This window comes from Bubalus kerabau, chromosome 4 (genome assembly GCF_029407905.1).
Source record: "Bubalus kerabau isolate K-KA32 ecotype Philippines breed swamp buffalo chromosome 4, PCC_UOA_SB_1v2, whole genome shotgun sequence".
Taxonomy (NCBI): domain Eukaryota; kingdom Metazoa; phylum Chordata; class Mammalia; order Artiodactyla; family Bovidae; genus Bubalus; species Bubalus kerabau.
In genome coordinates, this window is record NC_073627.1 from 10,427,069 (window position 1) to 10,444,476 (window position 17,408).

Below are 17,408 nucleotides of genomic sequence, written 5' to 3' on the forward strand. Positions count from 1 at the left end.
AGGAGGAGCCAGGCTCTCCTTGAGTGTCCGTCCATGGGGAGCCTGTTGCTGGGGGAGGCAGCCCTCTTGATTTCTGGAACATTCTGACTCAAGAGAGTACTAATATTGACCCCAGATCTGCCATTTTGCTTTTCTGACCTTTCTACCCTTGGTCTTGGGTCAGTTATTTCCCAACTCAATGTGCACCAAGTCCCAACATGCACCAACCCGCACCAAGAATTCTCTGCTGTCTCTATCTGGAAGCGCACACTGGAAGCTCTTGCTTCAGGCCACATCTCTCCAGAGTCCCTCTGCCAGAGGGCCTTTAAGTACACACAGGCTTGTCCTACTTGATCCTAACCTGGACCTTAGGGCAACCTTATAGGGGTGAGACGGACACAGGTAGTGATGTGTCTAAGAGCGCATGAGAGGTTCCTGGGGTGCTCCAAGGGATGGAGGCCTTCAAGTGGTCACTGAGGGACCATCATTGGTCCAGGAGGCAGATGGAGTGTTAACTACAAACAGGACTCCCCTGGGGCTGGGGGTGAACCTGGAGCCATGGCTGTTCATGGACGAGGCACGGCTGGGAACGTGGGAACGGTGGACACTGGACCCCGTCCTGCTGGGTTCCTGGGACACATTGGCACCAAGTGGCCAAGTGTGTGCCAGTTTCGGCCATCAGCCTGGGCCCTGGCTGACGTCCCCTGTGTGTGACCACAGGACGGGACCTCACTCCTTAAATGGGGAGAATATCCCAGAAATCAGGCCAGTCATGGGTACTGGCTGGGTTGCCATGCCAACGCCCAAACATACAATCTTAGGGGTCAGCTGCCTGGATGGTGATGCTGGCCCTGGGCTGAGTTCGTGGGAAACCCCGGGGAGCACTGGAGTGGGGGTGCCTCCCATGCGTTGTACTTGTACCGTTTATAACAGAATGCTGCTCTCCGTGTCTGTCTTCACTTTAACGGTGTTTGAAATGGGGGGATGGGGATGGGAATGCCCTGGCTGTCCAGTGGTTAGGACTTGGCCCTTTTACCACCAGGGGCCAGGTTCGATTCCTGGTCAGGGAACTAAGCTGCCACAAGCAATAAGGTGCAGCCATAAAAAAGGGAAAAAAAAGAAATGGTGAAGGGTGAGTGGTGCAAAGTAATAGAAATATATATATAAGTATTTATTAGTAGTACTATATATTATGTGTTATCATATGTGGTGGTCTTTAACCCCAGTTCTTGGCACAGAGTGCCTAAAACCCTTGTAATTTCCTAAGTGATAAGAGCACTCAGATTATCTTTTGTTCTAATATTTGGTCTTTGACCCCGGTTCCTGACACAGAGCTCCTAAAGCCTTTGGAATTTCCTGGGCGATAGTCACCCAGGCGACTCTGTCTGGGGATCGGTCACCAGAAAGACCAGCCGCTGGGAACCAGGAATGTGCGGCCCATCCTCCACCCTCCGGGAAGGGAAGAGGGGCTGGGAATGGAGTTAATGACCCATCATGGCTGCGTGAGGGAGCCTCCAGAAGAATCCCCGAAGTGCAGGGTCTGGAGAGTTTCTAGGCCGTGACCACACAAGGGTGGTGGAAGCTCCTGTGCTGGCGACCCCCCCAGACCGCACCCCGTGTGTGTCTCTCCATTTGCTGTCCATCTGTGTCCTTTCATGTGCTTTTCTTCCCTGGCAGCTCAGATGGCAAAGAATCTGCCTGCCATGTGGGAGACCTGGGTTCAATCCCCGGATTGGGAAGATCCACTGGAGAAGGAAATGGCAACCCACTCCAGTATTCTTGCCTGGAGAATCCCAGGGACCGAGGAGCCTGGTGGGCTGCAGTCCATGGGGTCGCAAAAAGTCAGACACAGCTGAGCAACTAGCACATCCATCCATCCTTTGTATAATAAACTCGTAAATGTCAGTGTTTCCCTGACTTCTGTTAGCTGTTCTGATGAATAACCGAATCCAAGGGGGAGGAGGTCATGGAAACAGAAGTTGTGGGTGACCCCAGGGGACCTACTGCTTATGATTGGCATCTGAACTGGGGAACAGTCTCACAGGACTGAGCCCTTAACCTGTGAGATCTCCAGGCAGACAGTATCAGAACTGAGTTAAATTGTAAGACAGCCAGCTGAGGTCACGGAGAATTGCTTGATGTGGAAGGGAAAAGCCCTGGGAGTGGGTGTGGGTCTGAGGGGAGGGTGGGACCAGCGGAGTCAGATGCTACTGCAGACCAGGATGGGACGATGGGGTGGCTCTTTGGCGACCTTGACAAGTGCAGTGAGGACACGAGCCAGCCTGAGTGAACCAAAGAGATGCGGGGGGTGGGGGGAACACAGATGCTGATTTGGGGATATTTCGTTGCTGGGTGAGGCGGTGCATAGGGATCGGAGTGCAGACACAGGAAGAAGCAGTGAAGGGTACAGAGAGGGATTAAGAGACAGGAGGTGGCCCAGCGTGTCTGGTCTGGAGGTGGGTGGCAGCGAAGGGTTGTGGGCGAGATAGCGGGAAGACTGCTGGGGAGGTGACCGTGAGAAGGGAGAAGGGACATCCGGGCCTGAGAGAGGACCTGCGCTGGGGAGCGTCCCGCTCATGGCATAAGGTGGCCTGGCTGGAGGCTGGCTGGCCACAGGGATAGATTCAGTTTTAGGTTCATTTGTGAATGAAGAGGGTAGGGAGGTGTGAGGAGACAGAGAAGGTCCCTGCTGGGGTGAAATAGTCACAGGGAGTGAGCTGGCAAGGGAACTGCTCAGGAAAGGGCATACAGAAAGCCCAGGCAGCTTTACCTCAGGTGCTTGCAAGAGAGGAGCTGGGGACGTGCTCAGGCCTGAGCCTGGACCCCTACCTCCTCTTCTGGGTTCATTCCAGATGGACACACACTCGCTGAGGGAGAGACGATAACAATCCCAGAATTTCTATGAAGTTTCTACAAAGAGGGTTAGAGGGCTGCCCTTCAGAGAAAGCTGGGTACCACTGTTCTAACCACACTCCCCTTCTTGCCCCCTCCCACTGTCTTCCAGGCAACTCCACGGTGTCAGTTATTAGGTCCCCGACAGTGCCTTTGTCCTTGACACCCTCACCCCTCCCCCATCTTCCTCTTGCATCCCACGTTCAGTCCGGCAGTGACTCCAGCTCTGCCTTCTGGGTGGACCCATAGGTCAGCCCCTCCTCACGCACCCTGGTCCTGGTCCCTCCGCCTCTCGGTGGCAGAACCAGCATGGCCTCCCAGAGGTCCTCCTTCCTCACTCCCCTTGGGCTTTGCTCCCAAGGACAAGAAGGGAGGTCTTCCTAAAACACAGATCTGATAGTGCAGTTGGTTATTCTGTTATTTGGCTTCAGAGTCAACAGGTTACCCACGGGCGATAACCCAAACTCCTTCCCAGGGCTCCCCTGGCCCTGTGGGATTTGGCCTCTTCTCTCCCCTCCCTCCCTGGGCTCCAGCCTCACTGTTGCCTCCCCACCTCCATCTTTTTTTTTTTTTTAACTAACCATTTTATTTATTTAGTGTGGCATACGGGATCTTCCTCCACCAGGGATAGAACCCATGCCCCTTGCAGTGGAAGTCATCTTAACCACTGGACCACCAGGAAAGTCCCTCAAAACACTCCATTTCTTCTGCTATCATCCTGCTTTTCCAGACCCCTATGGCTCTGCTCCACCATCCAGTCCCTCTGTAAGCACCAGATGTGCTTTCTCAGCCCCAGTGAAATCCTGAGGCTTCCCTTAGCCCTGCTTTGCCCAGGGGGTAGGGGCCCAGCCCATGTCTCTCTCACACCCTGCTCCCCTCCCCTTCTCTGGGCACTTTCTTGAGTCCACCATGGCCACAGCACTCTAACTTCTCTCCTCCAGCCCGAGAAGGTGACTCCCTGGCTCCCTGGTTAGCCAGGTTGGAGGCCTCCATCAGGACTGGGGTGAGATACAAGTTGTTTCTTTCCCCAAATAGGCCTGCGTTTCTAAATGATTTACTTTTTTCCAAAAACAGAAAGTCAACCAGGAAGTTTTTAATATTTGTTTTTCTGCTTCTCTGTATTTTCTGACTTTCTACAAGGATGATCTATTACATACATAATTTAAAATAAAGCATCATTTCAAAGTCCATTCTCTTGGATTCAGTATTTGCACTTCTGGGAAAACGCCTCCAAGAAATAATCCTACATAAAAGAAAAGAGTTGTGCAGAAAGAACCAGATTCAGTGGAGCAGATTCGAGGCTCCCCTTGAAGACCCTCCCTCCCCCACCATCCAGTACACTCTCCTCTGTTGGGGAAACTGAGGCCCCAGAGCAGGGGGTCTGTGCCGCAGCATCTGCCATCTGGGGCACTGAACTGAAAATGGTGAGCGTGGCTAGTCTACACGGACACCAGCTCTATCCTGTTTCCTGTTTGCCAGACACTGCGCTCAGTACTCTTCTTCATGTTTTCATTTCTTCCCGAGACTCTGCAAGGACACCGCTCTTAGTTTCCCCCAATCTCAGGTGAGGAGTGTGAAACTCGCCAAGCACAGGTAACGTACCCTGACAGGGCAAAGCTGGGACTCGAAGCAGGCTGAGTCCCCCATTGCGGCTTGTCCATCCTGGCCTTACGATATTGGGTGCCACCAAGCAGCCATACCACCTTTCTCCTCAGTAATAGAGTCCTGGCCCCAGAGATGAACAGTGATGGGGCTTAGCCAGTCATACCAGCAATCGGTCCAGGGTGACCATGAGACTCGGGCCTGCCAATGAAATGTAAGGGGAGTGTCTCTGTAGGATTCTGAGAAGTCCAAGGAGAATATGTTTTGCTTGCACCCCATTTCTTCTTGCTCAGTACACTGTCATTTCATGAGGGTGTGATGCTTGGTGCTGTGGCAACTATGTTGTGCCCATGAGGAGCAACATCTTCAATACTAGAGTAACTGAGAGTCTGGATTTGCATTCTCAGGATGCAAGACTTTCAGCACTAAAACTGTGTAAGTCTTGGGCAACAGGACGATTGGTTACTTTAAACTGGTGGCATGGAAGGACAGAAGGAACTTAGCCCTTGCCAATATCTTTGAGTTGTTAACCAGCTCTGGAACCCGTAACCTCTGGACTTTTTTGTTATATAAACAATGGTTATTGTAAGAGAGGCTACAAGAATGTATTATACACAAAGGGAATATAGCCAATGTTTTGTAATACCTGTAAATGTAGTGTAACCTTTAAAATTGTAAAAAATAAAAATAATTTTAAAGAAACAAAAACCCAGTGATGGTCTTTATGACTCAAGTCTCTCTTTTGTTACTGGTGGCTGAAATCACAGGCATGAGCGCTGCACACCTTGCATCCCTTAATGCTGTTCATGCACTGTGCCCCCTGACCCCGTGACCCTGTCTGCCATCCATCACTCTGCGTTCACCCTGTCAGGTCTCCTTCTCGTGCCCCCTCCTCCCTGAAGGCTTCCTGAGCTTTTCCGCAGCCAGCTGCAAACTTGCTCGCCTTCGGAGGCATTTTACTTTACTTCTTTTTTCTGATATTGCTTGCTCCCTCCCACATTGCAGCTAACTGGGTGCTCGCTGTTTCTCTTCTTACCTGCCCCCTGTGCCTTCCCTTCCCCCACGCACTACAAGCCCCTGGGAGGGGGCACGGACAGAATGACTTTCTCAATATTCCCTCCACCCCAGTCCCAGCGCGAGAGAGTGGACTGTGGTCTTGGTTGAACAATTCAGGGATCCAAAGTGGAGTGACTTCTCGGGGCTGGGAAGTGAGGCCAGGCCCGACCTGCCCAGTTTCATTCCTGGACCAGGGGCTCACTGCACCCTCAGCCAGTTTCAAGGCCCCAGGGCCACCCTGTAGCTTGAGATCCGGCCAGTCCTCTCCGCCCAGTGGCTGACTCAGCTCCTTATCACCTGTCTGCCCAGCCCTCTTCCTGCGAGAAGCCCCACAGGTGGGTGCTGTTTCTCCCCTCTGGAGACTCCAGCCTTTCTCCTCTGGCTGCCCCCTGCAGCCCCACGGCCCTTGAGAATGTGCCCCTCCCTATCCTTTGTTGTCTGGACTCCCACTTTCCCCGAAGCCGCGCCCGACTTTGCCCTGCCCCACACCAGGAGGTGCACAGGTCCCTTCATGGATACATCTTTCAGGTCGTGATTCAGACTGTACTGCCAGGAAAACACAGTGCTGTTGCTGGGAACGGTCCGGGGCCTTGTCCAGCCCCGGTTTGTAGTGACCCAAGGCTGCTCTCTTCTCCTTTCACCTGCATGCTGTTTAAGGTCCTCGCATTAGACCGGGGGTAGGGCATGTTTAAGTCACTTTCCCTGAATGAGCAGCTTCAAGCTGGGGCTTGAGAAGGGCTGGCGTGGACAGGGGTCAGGCTGGGTACGGGGTCCTGGGGCAAGTGGGGGACGAGCCAGCCCAGCAGAGCTTTCTGGGGTGGCCGCTCCTCTTCTAGGGAATTGGTGCTAGAGGGGGAGGTGGCCTGGACTCTGAGGCCGGCCACGGTGGGACGGGAGCCAGTGGGCTTCCAGGAAGGGAAGCTAAAGATACCCCCTTCCCGGCACGGCTGGAACCCTGAGAGGACAGGGATCCAGTTCCCGTCCTGTTGTCACCGGGGGGCAGGGGGTGGTGACCAGGAGGGCCTGGAGCAGCTGTGCTGGGCTGGGCGTGGCCGGGGGGCTGGAGCCCAGGACCGAGCATCCATTGGCTGAGTCCCTGGGCCGGTGGGCGAGGTCAGGGCAGGGCCAGCATGTTCCTGGAAGCCCAGTAGCTTTGTCTGTCTCTCTGCCAAGCTGCCCACTGCATTCTTTGCCCTCCTATTTCCAGGCAGTCTCTGTATAGGTCTTGGCCCTGGCCTGCCTCAAGCCTGGTGCCATGGCGCCCGTGTGTGGGGTCACTTGAGCTCTTATTTGGGGCAGTGGTTGAGGTGGGCAAGGGGGATGGGAGGGGAGTTGAGGGGGATGGATTCCCTTTCTGTTGTGCAGTTCTGGAAGCTCCAGGGACTTGGGGGAGGGCACCTGTGTGTGTGCACTGCCTTGAAACCAGGGATCGCAGGTCTGTGTCTGCCCGAGGTATCCCAGGGTGTGTAGGTGAGTGTGAAGGGCATGCGCATGCCCCGTCTTCTCTGTCGGGGTGATCTGAGGGGCTCAATGTGCGGGGTCTCCCCAGAGGTCAGCCTTCATGTTAGATTCTCGATCTGCATCCGTGGAGGGGAGGGACGGTTTGGGCCTGACTGCCCAGTGCGCTATCCGATCGGCCCCGAGGGGCCGCTGCCCTTGAGGCTTGTTCCAGAACGTCTTCAGGGCTCCTGGCTTCTGGGATCCTGTGTTCCAGTTTGTTGGCAACCTCGTCCCCCTACCCACCTCCTGCCCTGGGATGTGAGGATGGGGAGAAGCAAAGGTTTGGACCCTGCCACCGGTTTTGTGCAGTCTGGTGGTTGCACCATGGGCACTGAGGTCATTGCCTGGGTTTTTTGGGTTTTATTTAATATTTTTTTTTATTGTGGTAAAATGTACAGAACATAAAAATTTCCATTTAACTGTTTTTACGTGTACAGTGGTATCATTCATGTCGTTGGGCAACCCGTACCCCCATTCATCTCCAGAACCCTTCAACACGCCCCGCTGGAACTCCCCCGACCCACACTAACTGCCCATTCTCCCTCCCCACCAGCCCCTGGCAACCTCCACGCTCCTGTCTGTCCCCGTGGATTTGACTATTCTGAATACCCTCTATGAAGTGCAATCCTGCAATATTTGTCCTTTTGTGACTGGCTTGCTTCACTGATCATAATGTCTTCAAGGTCAGCCTTATCGTCATGTGTGTCAGAACTTCCTTCCTCTTTAAGAGTCCCCCCTGGACTAAGAGTCTCTTGTATGGATAGATCATGTTTTGTTTATCCATTCAACCATCTACGGTCACTTGGGTTGCTCCCACCTTTTTGGCTGAGATGTCTGGTTGTTGATCCTGGCACCAAGGAGCGGTGGGGACCTGGGCACATGACTGGACGCCTCTGGACCTTTCGTCTATGACATGGGATCTGTTGTTGTTGTTGTTCAGTGGCTAAGATGTGTCTGACCCTTTGCAACCCCATGAACTGCAGCACACCAGGCTCCCTGTCCTTGGCCATCTCCCAGTCTCCTGGTTCTCACGTTTGATGAAGTCGTACATGGGAAGCAGTGAGCACAGTCCTCCCGGAGGTCAGCCTTCATGTTAGATTCTGGATCTGCAACTCTGTGGGGAGTGGGGAAGTGGGCGACTCCACCTCTCAATGCTGGTCCATGGGGAGTGGGAATAACCCCACCCATGGGACCGTGGTGAAGATGCTCTGGTGGCACCTGGTAGGGCTCCCTGCAGAAGGGACTCAGCCTGGGCACTGAGCCCAGAGGTCATGGCAGGAGCAACCTCCCAGGCTCTGTAGAGGGATTTCCCAGCCTGTCCTCACTTCTGCGCCCCCTCCTATATCATTCCTCTCAGCCAGCCTTCAGGAATTCTCTCCAGGGGATTCTACCTGACCTATGTGACTGGGAGATTATCCTGTTCTTCCATCTGGGACTTCAGGTCCACAAGCTTTTCCTCTCTGTACAAATCTGGCCTCAGCACTCCTGCTGGACCCCCTCCTTGAAGTCAGCAGACCTTTTCCAGGCCTTGAGTCCAGGGCCTTCTGGTGGGCAGAGGAGATCTGAATATCCAGCCGGCTCTAGGGGTGCCTACCACCCTCCTCCTTCCACCGGTGGCCTCCCTGTGGCAGCCAGGTTGGGCCAGCCCCAAAGGAGACAGCAGTATGGCTCCAGGAAGCCTGTGCAGCCAGAGATGTGAGCCTGAACTCCCCAGATCAATGCGGGGAAGGCTGGCAGCCAGAGGCCTGCAGCGTCAGAACCTGGGTCTCAGATTGCCTTGGGCAGGACTTCCAACCCTCTTCCCAGCCTCTGCCCCAGAACATTTCCTTCCCTGGCCCCCAGCTTGGCCCAGGGAGGGGGGCCCTGGCTGCAGGAGTCTTCTTCCCCAGTCTCCACCCTACTCACCTCGGGACCTCTGAGCCTCGGTTTCCTCCTCTGGATCCTGTGGTTGGAGGACACCCAGCCTGAGAGTCTTTCAGGGCATAAATGGGAGAAGGCTGTAGAGGGCCAAACAGTAGATGTTACCCCACCCACCTCCCCCTCCCCAGTTCCCTCATCTCCATGTTGAGGGAGGGGGCAGATAAGTGGATCTATATGGAGAGCAGTGAGACAGAAGCTCAGAGAAAAGAGTTACCACCCAGGACCATGTGGCAAAGAGGTAGCCTAGATGGGGTGCCCCTCCCCTTGCCCTTTCTGCAGGGCTCCAGTTTCCCGGGAGAGGGGTCCACATCCCTGTCTGAAGAAGCAGGACTGGGAGCTGTGATTCCCTTCACCCAGCTTATCCCCTGGTGTCCCAATTTAGGGCCTCGGGGTATGCTCTAGCTTCTCAAGTGCCCCGGGCTTACTTCCCTAGCCCTCTCCAAGCTCCCACCAGCCCCTGTTCCCACTGCTATATCCCTCATCTGGTGGCCTGTCTCCAAGATGGCCCCAGGGATCCAGGCTCCTGGTATTCACACCCTCAGCAGCCCCTCCCACACCAACTCTGTTTCCAACAGAATACAACAAAGTAGCAGGGTGTAATTTCCAGCGCAGGGTCCTCAAGTGTTGCCTCTTCCATCACCTTCTTTTGGCTCACTTGCTATTGGGGAAGCCAGTCACCATTCCATGAGGATGCTCAAACTACCCCACGAAGAAGCTCACGGGAAGAGGGACTGTGGTGCTCACTCTGAGCTGTGAGATGGTGTCTTACATAACATACAGTAATCGTGGGGGTGAGAGCCCATCCGCTTTGCCATATTCTGTGGGTGGGAAGCTAGTCCAGGGTTCTGCTCATGCTCACAGAGGAGATTATACACAAGTGCGATGCTCTGGGGTCGCCTTAGGGTTTGTCCACAGACGCTATGGCGGGTTTTCTCATGCCAGAGTCTTGCTGGCTCCAGAGAGGGAGACGGTCTCTGCCTCCTGACACTGCGGTTCTGATCTCAGTCCAGCTAAGGCTGGTTCCTCAATAATGAGGCTTTGCTCCCTGGTAAGATAGTGCATCTCGTTTGTATCATACGTAGTCTTTCGATTAAAGCAGCTCTGACCCAACTCCTATAGAATAATAACTCAAATCTAACAACTGAGCTTACTATATGCCTACTTAGGTAACTGAAGTCATTGTCATATAAATATCACAACAACCATATGAGCAGGTATTATTGTCCTTGACTCTATCTTCTGAGGCTCAGAATATATGCAAAATGCCCAAGGTCATTTAACTAACGCCTATTGGGACTGCGTGAAGTCAACTTGCACTGGCTTAAGCAGTCAGAAAGGGGTTGTTACTGGCTCACTTGACAAAAATGCACAGGATGAGAGCTGGGCTTCAGGCACCACTGGACTGAAGCACTGAATTCAGATTCCCACTGGTGTCACCTAGACCCTGTCTCTCTCCCTCTCTCAGCCACCAGAGAGCCAGGCAGGCTCTCCCTAGAGGTGGCTAAAAATGGCTGCAGCAGACCTGGGCAAAGACCAGGCTGTCTAGCCACAGAGCTGCTTGGGTCTTGTCCCCAAGCTGGGACCAGCAAATGTGGGCATGTTCTGATGGCGCCATGCTGGGTCATGCTCCCCTATAGGGGGTAAGGGAGGTCAGCCCCATCAATGAGCCACAAAGACCAAGAATGGTGGAGAAGCGCATATTGGAGGTCTGTTCCGGGAAGAAGGGGAAGGGTGCTGGGCAGACAAAGGCAGTGGATGGCCCGTCTTCCAGATCGTTGATTTGTGTAAGGCCTCCTCCTCCCACAAACACTGCAGACCAGGTTCTGGCCAAGCCTGGGATGACAGATGCCCTTGAGGGGAGGTCAAGGCACCAAACAGCCTGCAAGTGCTACGGGAGGGGAGGGTAAGAGTAACTGCCTCCTACTTGCTGCTCAAATTTCACATCTGGCCAGGGTGCCAGAGGATGCTGGTGTGAGGTGGGTATGATTATACAGGGTCATGCATGGGGTCCTTGCATTGGTGACTCTGGTCCGCATCTCAACTAGTGACAGACACAGATGATAGGATTATCTCAACCAGACCTACACCCAAATGAATGCAAATACATCTGGGGAAATCAGAAGAAGGTGGACAGACGGCATGAAGGCCGTTGTGCTGGGTATGCTATTGCAAGTAACTTTGAAAAGTGACACCACTGGGAGAACTGAGCAGAGAGACCTTTCTGGTATTTCTTACAACTGCCTGTGAATCTACAGTAATACAAATTTCCATGAAAGGAATTTATTTTTGGTGCCAAAGCTGGGCTTCAGGGCTACTCCCCTGTGCTCATGGCTGCCCAGGCTTGCAAGGGGAGCCCCCCTTCCATCTTCACATCTTCAGATTCAGATGTGTCTGACCCACCAGGGGTGCTCATCAAAGGTGGGATGAGAGACTAAATGAATGCATGAATGGATGGGAGAATGAAGAGATGCATGAATGAATGCGTGAATGCATGAGTGAATCTGAATGAATGCATGAGTCGATGCAGTCCGGGCAGGATGAAGAAGACACAAAGGCTTAGGGCAGGATGGTAACCCTGCTTGGACCTTGGAGCAGGACAGCACCTTGAAAAGCCCACACACATGCCTGGCCTGAGACCTGGGTCCCCTTCAAAGGAACTCTGCCTGCAACTAAAATCAAGGGACTCGGGTTCTCAGTCTGCCATTTCCAGACACCCGGAGGTGAATTCCAAGTCCACAGCAGCACTTCTTACTGTTTCATCCCAACCCCACTCCCCAAACCTCCCTGGGGTCTCCCCTCCACACTGCCATCCCTGTGAAGTAGGGCTTTGAACCTGGTGGTGTCTGGGGGTGGGGGCTCAGATCCAAATTTCCTCCCAGATCTAGACCTCTTTCCCCAACCAGGTGAGCAGAGAGCCAGTGACCTGGGCAGGGGAGGGGGGAGGAGGAAGGCAGGGAACCCTGTGCAGGGCTGAATAGCCTTAGAGTTCCTACTCTGACCGCGCTACCTGGCCCCATTAGAAACCCCCTTTTCATCTTCTGGGAAAGCAGTGGAAACCAGGGGCTCACACAGGTGGTCTAGTAAGAGCAGGAGCCTGCCCCCCTTCATGCTTTAGGTCCCAAAGTCAGGCCCAGGGAGGGGAAAGGCCCTGCAGGCCCCCTCCCTCTGTCCCCCTGTCAGACCTCCCCATCAGGGTGGGGGCCATGCCTGCACCTCCCCAAAGGTCTTCCACCCCATCCTTCTCCTCTCCCTCCTTCCCTCTCTCTCCTCACCAGCCTCCCAAATCAGGGCGGGGGAGACCCGGTAAGCTGAGCTGAAGCCCCTCTCAGGCACTTCCCTGAGCTCATCCGAGGGCACCCGGGCCACCTCTCCCTGCACCCCCTGGGCGGGCGAGCTGGCCCCAGGCTGCAGCCCCACACTAAACAGCTATCCTCCACACTAGGAAGACAAATCTGAGGCCCCCCACTCCTTGACTAGAGCAAGACCCTGCTTGCCTTCTTTTAGGAGTTTTTTCCAAGGGAATATTTGCTGATCACTGCTGCTGCTGCTGCTAAGTCGCTTCAGTCATGTCCGACTCTGTGCGACCCCATAGATGGCAGCCCACCAGGCTCCCCCGTCCCTGGAACCCCTTAAAAAAAAAAAAAAAAGCCAGGAGGAGGTAGTTCTTGTTAAGAATAGTTCTAGTTAAGGGGGAAGAGCTGGCTGGTTCAACTGCAGGTCAGTGGGCCCGGCCCGTAAGGCCTCCACTAGGATCCGCTGTGTAGCAGTAAAAGCAGTGACTTCTGAGGGGTCCGTATTCAGGGTCCTGGGTCCCTGCACCGCTGGTGCTCACAGGGCGGGCTCTGGGGTGGGGCTGACCGGCCCTCTGGTTTTACACACAGGCCAGGAGGCGAAGCGACGTGCCCACCAGGAAGGAGTAAGGCAACCACCCCCGAAACGAGCCAGGGCACTCGCACGACGACGAGGGCGGCCTCGGCCTCGAGGGGATTAGAGGCGGGCGTGCATTGATCGCTGGTGTAGACTCAGCCTCTCTGCGCGCCCGGCCGGCTGTCGGGAACTCGGGCCGGCTCCTCGAGCGCTTCCTGGAAACGTGCTCCCGGGCGAGGAGCCCCTCGGTGGCTGCAGCCCCGGGCCGCCTCGCCCGAGGGCCGGGCTGGGCACCGCGGCGCCCGCGGGCTGCCGCCCCCGCAGGGCCGCCCTGGGCGCTGGTCGGCCTCGGGGGATCCGGCGCGCCGCGGGGCGGGTGGGAGGCGGGAGGGAGCTGGCGCGCTGCCGCGGGCGGGGACCCGCCGGGGAAGCCGTGGGGCGAGATGTCAGCAGCTGAGCTGCGAGCCCGCCTCCCTTCCCGGTAACCTCGCGGCCACCCCAGGGAGGTGGTGCCGCGCCGGGAGGGGGCGGGGCCGGCTGCCGTCACGCCCCCCGAAGTTGCTGGTCAGCCTGGGCCCCTGGAGGGCTTGGGGTGCGTATCCCCTGCAGGAAGAGAGCCCCCCTCCCAGCTGCTTTCCAACCAGAACCCCTGGGCACCCTTTCAAGCACAGAGTTATTTATTGGGCACCTACTAAGGGGGAGTCCCTGGGTGCAGCCCACTGGGATGGCAGGCTGTTTCTTCTCTAGGAAATGTTCCAGAGTTTGTAGATTGATTTACTTGTAAACCATAGGCACCGTATTGCTAGGTTTATACATTATGTACCCACAAAGGTTGCAATTTTCAAAGGATGAGATAAAGAGTAGAAATAGAAAGGCTGTGTTTCTTTCCATATGTCAATGGCTTGTCTTGCACCTACCCCCCCCTTCAGAGACCTAAGTTCAGTGGCTGCATCCGGGCTGGACCTGAAGTTGGAGAAAACACCCCGACGTCACCCTTACCTTCCCACTGGGATCCGTATCATCTTGCCCCTCCAGGTCCAAGGGTGAGCTGTCTTTGGGGGCCCTGGATCCCACTTCAGCAGAGGGTAGCAAATGGCATGCTAGTATACTGGAGGTGCCCTGAAGTCTGGGTTCAAATTCATATCTGCTGCTTTCTGGCTCAGTGACCTCTGGCCTCTCTGAGCCGCAGGGTCCTCTTCTGTAAACTTGAGGGAACAGTATCTCCCGCTGCCTAGCAGAATACCTGGGTGCAGGCTGCCCCCTGATTTGGCTCTGCTGTGATTGGGTAACTATTCCCTTCTCCAGGAGATCTTCCTGACCCAGGGATCAAACCCTAGTCTCCTGCATTACAGGCAGATTCTTTGCAGTCTGAGCCACCAAGAAAGGCCATGGGTATCCCTGAGCCACCCTGAATGGTACAGCAGTTAGAAACACATCCCAAGGGACCAGGCAGGTCATATAGATCCAGACAGAATGAATTTATTGTGTGTCTTGCTTCCTGGTGGCTCAGATGGTAAAGAATCTGCCTGCAATGCTTGAGACCTGGGTTAGATCCCTGGATTGAGATGATCTCCCGGAGAAGGGAATGTCTACCCACTCCAGTATTCTTGCCTGGAGAATTCCATGGACAGAAGAGCTTGGCAGGCTACAGCCCATGGGGTCACAAAGAGTCGGACATGACTGAGCAACTAACACTTTTAGCTTAGGGTATGGTGAAGGGTGGGCTTCCCTGGTAGCTCAGATGGTAAAGAATCAGTCTGCAAAGCAGGAGACCTGGGTTCGATTCCTGGGTTGGAAAGATACCCTGAAGAAGGAACGGCTACCCACTCCAGTTATGGAGAATTCCGTGGACTGTGTAGAGTCCCAAAGAGTCAGACACAACTTTCACTTTCACGGTGAAAGGTGACATTATTATTAATTACAGTAAAATCTGTGTCACCAAACTGAGGGGCTTCAAGCGAGAGGAAGAGTTCAAGGAGGAGTCTATGAAAGAGAAGAGGGAGGGATCAGAGTCAGTTAGTCAGTCAACAAACACAGAGTCTCGGCTCTGTGCCCAGCACTGTTCTGGGCAGTGGACTATCAGGGTGCTCATTCAGCAGCCTGGGATCCCTGGGAGCCCAGGGTGTCCCCATTGGGGAGCATCAGAGTGGCCTTCAGGCCAGGCCTGAGGGGCCCCCAGGAGCTGGGGTGGCGGGGTGCAGCCAGGCCCAGAGCTGAGGTGTGGTCCCCTTGGGCGGAGAGTGACTCAGGGCCCTCCCAACCTCCCCACCGCCTGGGTTTGGTTTGTTTAAGAACAAATTAGTCACGGAGCAGGCAGCTTTCCCGAAAATAAAATGAGAATCCCCAGGAAACAGGGAAAATTGAAGGCAGGCGGGTGAGTCAGCACGTGCTGGCCCCAGGGTTCCACTTTCCAAAAGGCTGGCCCTCTTCCCCCTGACCCCCTCCGGCCCCGCCCTGAGCCCGCTCTGGGGACCCTGACTTTCACCTCCCCACGTTCTCTGCCCCCACGAGGCTCCCTTTGTCTTTCTCCTTTCCCCTTATTTTCCTCCCCCAACTCTCCTCTCCTGCTCCACGGCCCGGCCTCTCTCCGCCGAGGCTGCGGCCTCACGCATGCGCACTCACTCGTTGAGCGCCGGCCCTCCCTCCCGGGCCCGGGGTTTGCACCGTTCTGCGTCTATTCGTTCCATCCGTATGCACGGCTCACCTGCCGGTCCGGGTGCTGCGGGCGGGAGGGAAGACAAGCCGAGAAAGAGAAAGCCTCCCCGGTCCCTGAGCTTTGTGGGGAAAGGAGACTCCTGCTAGAAGACCTTCGAGGATGTTCCCAGTCTCCCCATCCTTCCACCTCCCCCGGCACCTGCCTTCACTCCCTCCGCTGGGACACCCAGAGCTGGGCCCCCAGCAGATTGCCTGAGGACTTGATTCTGAGCTCTCTGTCCCTGCCTCCCTCCCAATCAGGGCCCAGGGACATCAGAGCCCAGGGCCTACGGCCAAGGGAGTGCCTGGGGAGGGACGACCAAGCCGGCAGAAGAGCCAGGGGAAGCAGTCTTTACCCACTGTCCCTCCAGGTGCTGCCCAGGTCAGGGGTGATGGGAAGCTGGGCTGTGTTTAGAATCTGAGGGAGGGGCTGACGGCCACCTGTTCCGTGTCTCCCCATCCTCAGGCTCCTATGGGAGGAGGAGGCCAGGCCTCAGCTCTGGGCAGGACTCTGGCAGGCCCCCTCCAACCTCAGCCCCTGGGGACAGCAGGGAAGGTTCCAGGCTGCAGGCCTCTCAGGACAGTGCCAACCTCCTGCGGCCTGGGGTCCGTCTGGCCGGAGCAGGTGAGCTCCCTCCATTAAGACAAGCCCCTGAAGGGGGTCTGTGGCTCCCCACATGGCCAGGGCCCTTTAATTCAGTCTCCTCCCTCCCAGATGGAATCTGTGCGGGACCCCTGGGGCCAAGTCTTCCCAGACCCCTCTAACTGGCCCCTCAGGAGCAGAGAGGCAGCCCCAGGCCCGGGTCATCGGGCTGGGCTGGGGTCTCCTGGCTCTCTGGTCACCATCCAGTCTCTGTTTGCCGCTCTCTATGAATAATTTAGTTGTTCAAATTACAGTAAAGAGCTATTCAGTCTCCCTTCCCAAATCTGATACAAGACGCCTTGGTTCCTTCCAAGGAAAGTCCCTTTCCCAATGAAACTGAGCCTTGTGGGCAGGGATCTCTCCCTCCCCACAATCATTCACCAATATTGAACAGTGACAGAAGATAGATTTTTTTTTTCCAATCTCAGCTGTAAAAACAATGAATCGTAGCCTAAGACGCCAGTTCCTGGGAGCAGGAGAGTGTGACTGTCCTGAGGGGCGAGGCAGGTGCACTCTGGGAGGAGCCTTGGGGGGGCAAATGTTGACCCCAAGTCATAAGTGCAGGCCCCTGGAGGGGATCCGACATGCAAGGAGCACTGCAGGAGCCTGGGAGGAAGGAGCATGGATGAGACCAACAGGATGGTGTAAGACTGCGCGTGTGCACGTGTGTGCCTGTGCAGCCATATACATGAAAGTGTGCAGCATATATGCGTGCCTGTTGTCCTCGTGGCTGTGCATTGCATGTTCACAGGTGGGCACGTGTGCATTCCTGTGCACACGTGTGCATTACGTACACAATGTGTGTGCACCTGTGTGGGTGTGGGTGTGTTCTTGGAGTGTGTGGCTGGGACTGGATGGGGGCTAGGAGTGCTCGGATGACTCTCGAGCTGTCAAGTGACTCTCAGTCTCTGGCGGGGGCAGGCATTTCCAGAGCCCAGAGAATTGGGTGAGGAATCCAGCAGCCCAGTCAGGTGACTTGCAGGCAGGCAGGGGAGGGGCTCTAGGAAGTTCAGAGAGAGGGAGGGAAGAGTGGGAAAGGCCATGGGTGGGGACCTTGGCTGGGAGATGCTGTGAAGAGTGAGGCAACATCCAGGGGCTTGAGGGTTCCTGGTTCCCCGGCCAAGAATGGCAGGAGGTGGGGCTCCCCTGCATGATGGAACCCACTGGGTGTGGGCCCAGGGGAGAGGGCTGGAGCCACCGCCCTGGGGATGGAGGCCTCTCGGATCCTGGGGTGGAGGGGGTGGCTGCAGCCCAG

The 17,408-nt window shown here is 55.6% G+C and overlaps 1 long non-coding RNA gene across 1 annotated transcript; it reads right to left on the bottom strand.

The window, feature by feature from the left end:
* Positions 1–4,004: 4,004 nt before the first annotated feature.
* On the bottom strand, positions 4,005–9,013 carry LOC129651131 (uncharacterized). Its single transcript, XR_008714023.1, has 3 exons — positions 8,935–9,013; positions 4,474–4,674; positions 4,005–4,114 (listed from the first exon to the last, which is right to left on the bottom strand). It is a non-coding gene; the product is annotated as an uncharacterized LOC129651131 (long non-coding RNA).
* Positions 9,014–17,408: the final 8,395 nt, after the last annotated feature.